Below are 12,009 nucleotides of genomic sequence, written 5' to 3'. Positions count from 1 at the left end.
CTTACTGGGAGGGAAGACAAAGAGGTCAAACCAGTTGAAACCGCTGTTAATGGTATTAATTAATTGAACCCTGTTGGAGTGTATTCGATATTAGCTGATTTCGGACAAATACTTGTTTGTAAAGCGATATTACGAAGACAGAATACCGCCCCAAAATGATCCGAAGTGACAAAAATAAAGTTTGCCAGTCTGCCTCCATCAGATTTTTTTATGTATAGAGATTAATATACGCATCTTCGAAATAAAAGGTAACCTATAAGCTTACCCAATTATTGCAAACTAATAAAAATTAAATAGTACAGTACATTGGCGGGTAGCTAATTGTTACGGAATATAACATAAAACTATTAGTAGAGCCCTGCAGCGGATTATCATCGTGACGCCTCATTGCAATTTATATATTTGTTTGGTGAGCATGATATTGCAAGAAAATCGTATTCTTATTGATTGTTATCATTGCCGTTTTAGGTATCTCCTCAGAAGTTCAGGTCTGAACTGGGGTGTGTTACCTAATTACATATCATTATGCCTTTTGACCTTTTTAGTGGTAGGCAGAGGAGTATCTTAAGCACATTTCGCTTTATTAGGTTAAATGTAATAAGTGACGATCACTTACTTACATAAATATCATTAAAGCACGGCATCTTTGCCAGATACAAAAAATGTTTTTGAACGACGCTGGTATATAACAGCACAGCAACACAGCACATCCATAAGCCTCTTTAGCTCAGTGGTAGAGCACTGGTCTCGTAAACCAGGGGTCGTGAGTTCAATCCTCACAGGAGGCATCATGAGTTAATATTTTGTTTTCTAGAATCTTACATGTGTACTAAATTACTGCAAATCTATAAAGATTTTATGCATAAAATATAAACCGAATGGCGTTTCTTTCTAGACATCAAACGGCGAACAATACGTGGTTTTATTTGCACCAGTGTGCGTAACAAAAGAAATCATTGTTACTTTGTGTTAGCGTTCCTTTTAACATTCGCTTTGACATATGATCCATAGTTTGGATAAAAGAACTCTTAAACATCAAGGGGAAGTTGTTGGCAACACCGGAAAACAATCATTAATTGTCCAGAATTTTGTATATATTAAAGAAAACTGGTGGAAGTCCACTTCTAATCTTCCACCAAAATATTAAGAGAAAAGTAAATTCAAATAACTATGGCAATTATCCATTAAATTTTTGTTGGTATATTTTTTGTGTCAAATCAAAAAATATTTTTAAATATACCTATAGATTTCGAATTCATGAACAATTTTATCTTGGTTTACTTTTGTTGGTAGCCTGGAAAAATATTCCAGTTTGAAGTTTCAGAGGTTATCTATGTCTTATCGACCCTCTCTCCAATCGGTCCCTTATTATTGAGGATGGTGATTCTCAATTATCTTCATAGTGATATCTCTCCATCAGTTTCGGTATTCTGCGTGATGCAGTGCTGCATTAATGGAGACATTCAACGCATTGGAAACCTGTTCTACCCATCTTTTTGGGTTTCGTCTTCTTAACGTAATTCTTAATGTCGTCCTCTTTTTCTCTTCTAAAAAAAACTTCTAAAAAGCATACTTTAAAAGTATAAACAATAATTATATTCAATAATTATTAGAAACCTATTAATGCCGGAAGCTTGAATTTAATTTAATAACGGCAACACTCAACGGACGTGATATGACGCTTTCATAGTAAAAGCGGAATAAATATAAAATAATATGTTTTTCAAAGCGGGCTTAGATACGTCTTTAGCATAAAACCAAAAGTTCTAAGAAAATTATTTATTCAAATTTCTATTTCTGGAAGACGACGACAGCATAGTTGGAGCTGGGACGAACTGGCGGGACGAATTGCTGGAGGCTCAATACCCAAGGGTTAATACCTCTGACTTTTCTTAAATGATATGTGTATTCTTTGTAAATTATCGCTTGCTTTAACGGTTAAGGAAAGCGTCGTGAGGAAACCTACAACCTAAGCAGTTGTCTATAGGAATGTTGAGGATGTTTGAAGTATGCCAATCGGTGGTGGTGGAGGAGGCCCATGCCCAGTAGTGGGTCAGTATATAATATATTAATATTATTACATTTTTTATTATAAAAAAATATAGACACTTGAGAATTCCATGAGCAAAAACTTAAGTCAACAATATCCTTATTTATTCCTTTGTGATTTTAAGCTACAACGAAGCCAAACAAACTCTAAAGTACAAATTGCAAGCCCCTGATGCGACAGTTAATTTGTCGCCGTCTGTTTGGCACCTGAAAGAATGCACATATAGAAATTTGCTCAATGGAATTGTTCGGAGCAAAAATGCCATGTATGTGAGGACTTATTTTTACAGAGCTTAATGAAATCCGAGTTTTATAGCTTTTAATAAATCTAGGTATGCGAGACATGTTTATGCTAAGGGTTCAAACAAAATTTATGAAATCGTATATCAGTTTTACGATTATGAATAAAGGAGTAAGTTATACTTCGTAAGCATAGTATAGTAACTATAATAATAAAAATGTATAGTCTCAATAATTAATTAGATGACAATGTGTGTTCAGATTATAATTATAAGGCATTTTTATTTCAAAGAAGGCTATAATTAAGTATTTTAATATTCTTATTCTGATCGATCTGAGAAGTTGAAATAAATATTTTGGTTGTTTGATTCTGGTGGAAAAATAACAGGCACCCGATAGTGACCATCCCTATAACGAAGAACTTATCATAGCAGATGTTTCTAACGAATATTTCGAGGTTATATTAGACATATTTTCTCGTTTTAGGTACTGTAATTTAGTTAAGAAAAAGCTAGGTCCTACAGGAATACTTTTTTTTGGGGGGAAAAACACCTTTTCGCTACCGCTAACTGGTGGGTAAGTGGAACGGTTATGTTGGTTTCACTGGTCGTACGGCCCAATGTCGACATTCGGGAGTATAGCATCATCCAAGCGAGCATTGGACCGATTCCTTAACCCCCGTATATCGGCAAACCAACGAAAACCCGCGGTGGCCTTCTTCGGCGCTTACGGGACGACCTCGGGTTATCTTGTTGCACTGAAATAGTAGCTCGGATCCTGCTTGATCCTCCTTGAGAAATCCTGGGGTAAAAAGAATTTTAAGTATTCCGAATGGGTCTTAAGGCGAGAAAAGAAAGGAAATTTAGTTTGACTTTGTAATCTACAATTAATATGTGAACAAGAGCGTCGCCAGCCGATGGCACAGGGGGAGGGATGGGAGTTGATATGGAGAATGAGAAAAGTATGAATTGTAGGTAAGGTCGAGAGCACAGTTTTAGCGCATGGCGCGCCCGGAGGAATGTGAGATTTGGCATAATTAAAGTTCATAAAAAGTGATCTCTCGTCAGTCGACATTCTATCGGACCCCAATCCACTCACTATCAAATGCAGTGGGGTCCCTTTGCCGTGGACGTATATATTAAAAGGTATTCTTTTATAATGAAGAGAAAACTACCAGACAATAAATTTATTGGCTGTACAATTGGTTAAACCCAAATCTTTTGCGTTGCAAATTAGTTTAAGTACGCACAAAAAGATCTAATATAATGTGCGCAAATTTTTTTGCTCCTATAATCTATTTTCGTGTCTACCTACACGTTATTCTATATGTTAATGCATTCAAACATAAAAAATAGTAACAAAAAACGAATTTAAGTTTTTTGCATATGTTATGTAACAAGTGTATGTTTTTACATAATATCCTATATATAATTAAATAGGAGAATAGAGTAATAATACGCAAAAATCCTTCTTATTTCCTTCCTCCTAATTGGACTCCGTTATGTCAAAATGTACCAACCTACAAATTATCCAAAAATAAGTTATTAATATTTAACACGCAATAAATCCAAAGGTCATACGACAAGATCTATTTATATCTGATACAAAAAAGTATGTGTGAACTAATTTACACAATATTTTTTATGCATAGGAAAATCCAGCTGTAACAAAATACAGTCCACAAACGTTTAAAGTAGTTAGTACATTTTGTCATAACTATGTCCAACTAAACAAGTAGAATTTTCTCGACGTTTTATCGGTTGGAGAAACCTATAATTTAAAAGTACTTATGGTCCTCGTTGATACTAATCCATCATGTTGTAATTGAATTATATAATCGATTTTTATGGAATAAACCAAACAACGTCAACACAGTGACATCCTGTAAAGTTTTTTTTTATTATATTTAAGCATAACAAACTAACGAAGGGTCTTAATATGCATGATCATTTTAGTCATGATTAACATATAATAATATCAGCCCTGTATTATATACTGTTCCACTGGTGGGCATGGACCTCCTCTACTGAGAGGGGTTAGGCTTTAGTCAATCACACTGGCTTAGTGCGGATAGGTAGACTTCTCATACCCTCAAAATTCCCATAGAACTTCTCAGATATGCAGGTTTCCTCACGATACTTTCTATCACCGTTAAAGCAAGCGATAATTCCTAAATAATACACACATCATTTTAGAAAAGTCAGAGGTGCGTTCCCTTTGGTTTTGAACCTGTAGATATTCGTCTCGGCAGTCCGTTCCACACCCAACTAAGCTATCATTCATATCGCCTGACTAATATTTAAAGCTTATTTTAGGGGTAATTTTTTTTTGCCGTTATAATTTAGTACAAATAATATTGTTTACATTTCATTCGGTACAAGTTGATACGTATGAATGTAACCGTATATTAAACTTTGGCACACAATATAAAATACGTAATTGAGTGCATCCTTCATGTTGTAACTGGGTGTTCGGTTGAAAAGCAAAGAAAAAAGGCTTTGGAATTATACTGCTTATGGGAACAGAATTCAAGTGTTAAACGACAAACTATTTTTATATTATACTTTCCAAACTGTTATATGTAATTGTTATTTTTTTATAGGTAACTATCAATATGTGTAAAATATACGGGGTCTTAAATAATCGCATTCGAGAGACTATGGCAGACACAAAATATTTTGTTTGCTTATTAATTATAATTTTGACACACTGTCCCTTCATCGTTTGTGAATGTCCTCGTCCCATAATTAATGCCTTGAAGGAAGTCTGGTAATTATATCAAGTTACTTTGAAACACCCGTAGGCCTAATTGGGTCCTTTGTGTTACTTCGATAATAACAGATTAATTAACGTTAAATAAATTTAATATGTTTGGGTTATGAACAAATCCCTTTAGCTTTGTCCTTGAAATAAATGCTTTTAGCTCTGTCACGTCCAGAAGAGGACCCAACACCCTTGTTGGGTCCTCTTCTGGACGTGACGTGACAGCTGTAGCCCGTTGAAAAGAAGTTATTATTGACTGTAAAAAGGATCCTTCGAGCACGATAACTGCCAAATTTCATTTAATAATCAACTATTCATGATTTATTGTACCACGAGTTTCCAAACGAATGTTGTTTGTGATAGTATTTCTTTGTATCTTCGCATTGCTATTAAAATACCGTTTAGTTTTCTACAGAATTTTTGTTTTCCATGTATTGTTTTTAAAACAAACACATTCCTTTGAATCTGCAGATTAGTTATAAAAGAATTATATCATAAATTTGTTTTTGTATAATGGGTAATTTTAGTTGCTTTGCGACGATAAGGTCACAAAAGTAAAGGTAGGGTAGTAATAATAGGTATAGAAAAGGGTAGATAAAACAACAAAAATCTTTTACATATTTTAAATTCTGCAAAACAAATACAATACCTCCAGATAGATATTTCCATGCTATAACTGGTATTTTATTCAAACAAATCTTTGAGAGATACGTAGTGTACGGAGGTTTCCTACAAAAGAATTTGTATTGTTATTTATGCACTATATTGGGTCTATGATGCGATATAAATCCAATACGAGAGAATAAATGCAAGTCGCACTCCCCGCCTCGAACATCGCTTTCGGCAACAAACTTCGTTTGAACAAACACTCCGTCCAAGTCTTTGCCCACTTGGCTCTCACTTCCACTCGCTTTGCAAAATCTACTAACTTTACGAATATTCATTGCTTTTAGATAATGTTTTTAACTTCATTAGACGCTTTTCGAGTAGCACTATTTTTATTAACTATCATAATATAGTTGGTATATTTGATTTTATTTTAGCAAAGCAAATATGAATAAAATTATGTTTGGTTTGTTTTAAGTTAAAGCCTTATTGACAGTAGGCTAAAAACTAAATAAAATTAAATCTAACCTAGTAAGTTTTATGTTAATTTAAGAATGAGGTTACAAAGTAAACATTATTCTCCACTTAATGCTTTAGAATATGTTTAAAACGTTATATTAAGAAAGTTCTACGGCAAACTATTTTTATAGTTAATGTTTTTGCTAATTTACATTACACTATGAAATTAAAGGGAGATAATTTGGTTCAAAGATAATCTATAACAGGACTTAAAGACATAATCCAGGGAATTAATAAGAATTTCAATTGAGCGAAGGTAGTGTAAACTGATATAGCAGGATAAATTTATTATAATTATTTTATTCGTTCTTTCCCGTTGTAATAGAAATTGAAATAGAGTGCAATACTTATTAAAATTATAAATTCGACAGTTTGTGAACATGTTGGGATGTTTGTTAAACCATGTCCAATATATAGGACACATTTCATCCAGGAGACATACATAAAACTGTTGCTCCGGGAAAAGTCTTTATCAGGGGTGAAGCCGCGAGGAACATCTAGTAATAATCAGGGAAAAGTCAACTGAGTCATGTGCTATTTAATTTGCTTTATATTATGTTCTTGATTACATTCTTGTATGTTGCCCTTAAAAACCAATAAATGAATATACAAAGCATCAATGAGGAAGGGTTTATATAGCCCGATTTCTGTCGGCTTCTCTTTATGTAGAATCTAATTATCATTAGAACGATTTGTAGACTGTATTTATGCATATTAGTACCTATATGTTGTGTTAGGTTCTTTTTTAGATAATTTCACTTTTCGACACTGCAAAGCATTACTTTAGCACGTCATTGAAACATACTTTAGAATGTAGGTGGTTCCTAGGTTATGGACTTAGCAAAATTCATATGCAATCCTACACTAGGGAAACTGGAACTTTATCCAAAGGATGAGGACTCTAAGTTTGTTAATTTCACATAGCGGTTGGCTTGCAACAAACTTTATCAATCTATGTGTTACTAACTTCATAATTTTGACCGAGTTATGCAGTATTTTGGAAGCGGTTTTAAACGATACAGAGTATATTGGTGTAATCCTTAACTGTCCCTGGCATTTTTTTTACTATTCGCCTATAATGAAGTTACGATGTATGTTTTTAACACCATATTATGTATGTATTAATTTTATGATCTATTCTAATGTCTCTCCGAGTGGGCCGATTTTGATAATTGAGGTCTGTCTATTCCTTTCTCAAAATGGAATGACTGACTTAATTTTTTGTAAAGGTTATGAGTTCCTTCTTTGAATTTAAATAAAAAAAAAATAAGATAACCAGTACCAAGAATCGAACTTGGAGGTTCTTTAGTTACAAAGCTTCAGTAAGCTTTCCATATATAATTCTCTTTACTGTAAGTTATCATGTAGCTATCGAATAAACCAGAGACGGTCCAACGGTATAACAGGAAATTGAGGCTGAATGTAAGTGAGAAACGATACAATTTCTATTTGTAAGATTTTTTAAAGTCATCGCGCCCATTTAAAGTCGGTATTCACAACCGTTCTTAGGTCTTAATTGTAGCTACGGACAGACCAATGCTATTATAAAGAGTCTGCTTCATAGTGCTTTAGGCATGATAGCCTTCGCAATGCGTAAGCATAAGAGCGTTAAGATTAGTTACTGTTTAGATACAACTTTCAGCTTCGCTTTAGTTGGCTGTTAGATATACAAAGCTACAAAAAACTATAAAATCGCCAAAATTTTAAGTCCTGCCCATTATGCGTTCTCATGGTATTGTTTGTGTACACGGGTGTAATTCTCCTGAATACATGGATACAATACTATTCTCATAATTGTATTTATTCCCGGCATGCGCTGTATTTGGACTGAAATTAATGTAAAAATATCGAGTCCACATAGCGCTAGTTTCCCTCTAAAGCAGTGAACGCGATGAAAAGGCAAACGGCTTTGAAAAATTCCATCTTAGTAGCTTCATTCAGATGAAATAGAATATGTATTTCAGTTGCATTCACGGATATACAACGCTATTTGCTTTAAGATGTTCGAGACGATTAATCATTTTGCTTACGAATATCTTCTCGTTGGATCTGAGAAGTTTTAATACTGCGTGGGATTTTTCATAAAGTGGTTTAGAAAGATTATTTTATGATTGTCTCGGTGGCGTAGTTGTGTTGAGTACGTGGTACGAATTCGCTCTGAGGACCTGGGTTCCAACCCCAGGGCGGGAAAAGTGGTATTATTTTTTTTTACTTAATTTATATTAGTTAAAATACGTACATAAAATAAGTTGAAAAAGTAATTTTATGTTCATGATATTCATATACCGTGATTATACATAGTATTGATACTTTGCGGTTAGTAAGATAAAAGTTTGGAACACACAGTAAACAATAATGTATGTATGGAAATATGCAACTTTTTAATTTTAGGAAATCGGAATGCAGTCTATATCATTATGCAGAATATTATTGTGAAATAAAAAATATATACAATAATAAACATTCAGTATACATAGTCGGCTGAGCCTACCTAAAAACAGGATGAATCAACAACGATGAATCAAACAATTTATGTTTTTTACATTGTAATCAGTAAGCCTGTACACAATTGTCATGAAAATATTTAAAATTATCACACATCTGTGGTCACTGTACTTCACCGCTGAACCTACACTTATAAATACATTTATATTGTTTCACACTAAGAATATTGATGAAGTGAATCATTGTTGTACGATTGGCGATCTTATCGCTCGAGGCAATATTCTTACAGACGACCATAGTATAGAGACAAGAAAAGAAAAGACACTGCACATAACATAATACGTTATATTCAATGCTTATAACATTTCCTAAACTATACACATAAAATAATTCAGTAAGCGAGTACATAATATCTAGCACTGAAAAAAGGGAGAGTCAAACTTTTTTGCATGTGATGTGAACTTAAGAAAATGGAGTAGGTAACATATTTCCATAATATTGTTAACGTTATGAAGTCAAGGAAGTTTCCGTTTTGCGCGTGTGTGCTCGGAATATTATGACCTTCATCGTGAGATTGTATAACCGTTCCCATCGACGCACAAAACGTTAAGATCCTGCCGCCACACTTTTGGGAATACCCGGACGAGATTAACTGCGATACGTGATACGATTGATGATAATATTCTTTTCTATACTACGTTTGTCTCTGCATCAAACATTTGTATTGCAATACGTCTATTTACATACGTGTCTATACCATCGAAGTTTGTAACGTGCACTTCGCCGACCGTCCATTCCTTTACCCCGGGGAGTTATTCTCACAAATTTATCTCTCGCCGTAACGCTGGGACTTCCATTCTGAATGGTCTTGCCTGTCGCCAATCCTATTTCGATCGCGTGAAGCGTAAACTTTATTCGCTTTATCGAAACGCGGAACAGTCAACGAAATTTGAAAAGATTCAAAACTAGTTTCACTTGAGATTGTGTTCGGTAAAATTGTGAAGTCAATTGGTTTTGTATGTCATTATTTCAAACCAAACACTAACGTCGAGAAAAGAGAACATCGAGTTGTTTATCAAAATCGGATTTCCCGACTGGCTCAACAACAACGCTGTGTAATGCGTATCTGTATACAGCAGTTTGTGTCTCGCTCAGACTATGATGAATGACCTGAACTCGTTTTCTAGACTCACTCCTCGCTCCCCGGAGGCCCTGTGCTGGAAATTTACCTTTGTTAGACTCAAACCTTTTGAAAATTATGTGTAGAGCATACGTGTGCAGAAAAACGAGTTATCAGTGTTGCTAAAGTTAGTTCACACTGAGTTTAAGCGGCAGATGAACGTTGTAGTACTATCATGAGGTTAGGCGTAGAGGAACAAAGGCACCACCTGTCCGCAATCTACTTTCAACTTCCCTAATTTGAAATGCCGAAGCCAAAGTTCAACATCAAGCATCTGTGATTATTTGATGAATGCTTCAGTCATATTTTATTTAAATACTTACTTATATCTCAACAGCATCAGATTAGTGGCAGCGTACGTAGTACGTATTTTACGTAAACTGTGCAACTAGTGTGGTCTTGGGGTAAATCCTAAATGACAAAGAATAAATACAAACGCTCTAAAATAAAAAACATATCAAAAATGCTTTTTTATACGAACGTAGTTTAGAGCATTTAAGAAACATGAAATTGTATTAATCATTATTGTAACCTACGTCACGTAGTATGTTAATAATATACTACATTTTTATTGGATTTAAAGTATTATAACGGCATGCTTATAAGATGCTATCGGTGAGAATAATCATCAAGTCAGGTACTAACTGCGACAGCGTTATATTGTTCGCATGATCAGATAATTCGGAAGTGCTCGCCAACCACGACAGGCCTCTCGTAAATTTTACCTTTTATGAGCCATTATATAGGCGATAATTCGCCGGACCCATTTGTTATATAAAGATTTTTAAAGTATTATCTTTTTAATGGTTTCGTTTTGTACGCCCGTAAATTATATGTAACTGTACAGTCTTTGTCAATGCTATTAAATGCCATGTTTTTTTTTATGTAATATAAACAAAAAAAAATATTTTCCGATACATTTTGACATTTTATTTCTAGATTTAAATAATATTGTACGGAGTCGGAGCATTCAGCTTGTATGCTGTTTAAATTCACGCATAAACACGTACATACACATATTCATTTTATCCTGAGGGGTATGCAGATGTGAAACTGTGCACTCGCTTTTCGCTATGTATATTTTGTTTCATAATGTGATAGATGGCGAGCTTATCGCCATATCGAGCCCGAATTTCAGACTCTGTGCTGATACTGTCTTGAAAAAAAAAACCAAATATTACGATATATAAACAAGCAAACTAGTATAACATAATAAAAAAAAAAAATATAATATTGTGTAACATAGTATTCTGTGTGGTATTCTTTTGTGTACTCATATCTATTTTTGTGTTTAAAGGCACGGTATGAAATGATATAATTACATTTTTAATACGTTGAAAGTATTTGTACTCATTTAAAGAAAGTACAACCTAATGCAAGCAGGAAAAAATATGTAGTAAAGTATTTTTTTAAATTCAAAATAGTCTTTTAGTTATGACGGCAATCTGGAATTGTTTGTCCGCGTAAGATCTTCATAATCAACACTAATATTGATTATGAAGATCTAGACTAACATATTATAACCTTGTACATAACATGCAAACTTAAAAAGAAAATAGCTTCCCATTTAATTCTTCGTTTCCTTTTTAATTACCAGGCATGAATCTCTAAAAACACAAACAAATATTTTTTGTTAATAAACAGAAGCTACAATCATTGCATTGCGAACTTTAAAAATACGAACCACCATAGATAATTTCTATTCCTATTTAACCCTCCCAGATATGAATTTTCCAAAATTATTTGATACTGCTCACCTTTGTTAAAAGGAACTCGTGTGAAAAATTTTAAGGTTTAAAACTTATCGTTTCATACAACGTGTTTTCTGTCATTCACTCAGTATTAAGAATTTTAATAATCTACCTAGCAACAAGTATTTGCGTGGATTATCTTGTTATGCCTGTTAGTTCGTAGAAATATTGTCCGCATTTTTGTTGTTTCGAGGAGATACAAAAAAATAATAATTGAATTATTATTATGACTAAGGAGAATACACAAATATAAAAATAAAATCCTTTAAGGAAAACTTTGTATAACTGACAGTGATAAATTTAAACCTAACTTTTACGAAACGGCAAACATTGCAATAATTTTTGAGCCCTTTTGACCCACAGTTAGGTTAGGTTACGTTAGGCTAGGTACGGGCTTTATCTATTCCTGAGAGGGTTTATGTCTAAGTCCACCACGTATGCCTAGTGCGTGTTGGC

At 33.8% G+C, this 12,009-nt stretch overlaps 1 non-coding gene across 1 annotated transcript; it reads left to right on the top strand.

The window, feature by feature from the left end:
- Positions 1-716: 716 nt before the first annotated feature.
- Positions 717-788, top strand: Trnat-cgu. The gene has a single exon. It is a non-coding gene; the product is annotated as a tRNA-Thr (tRNA).
- Positions 789-12,009: the final 11,221 nt, after the last annotated feature.

Source organism: Manduca sexta, chromosome 25, assembly GCF_014839805.1.
Source record: "Manduca sexta isolate Smith_Timp_Sample1 chromosome 25, JHU_Msex_v1.0, whole genome shotgun sequence".
NCBI classification, from domain to species: domain Eukaryota; kingdom Metazoa; phylum Arthropoda; class Insecta; order Lepidoptera; family Sphingidae; genus Manduca; species Manduca sexta.
Note: the sequence above shows the minus strand (reverse complement) of the source record. Positions and strands in the feature narration are given on the sequence as shown.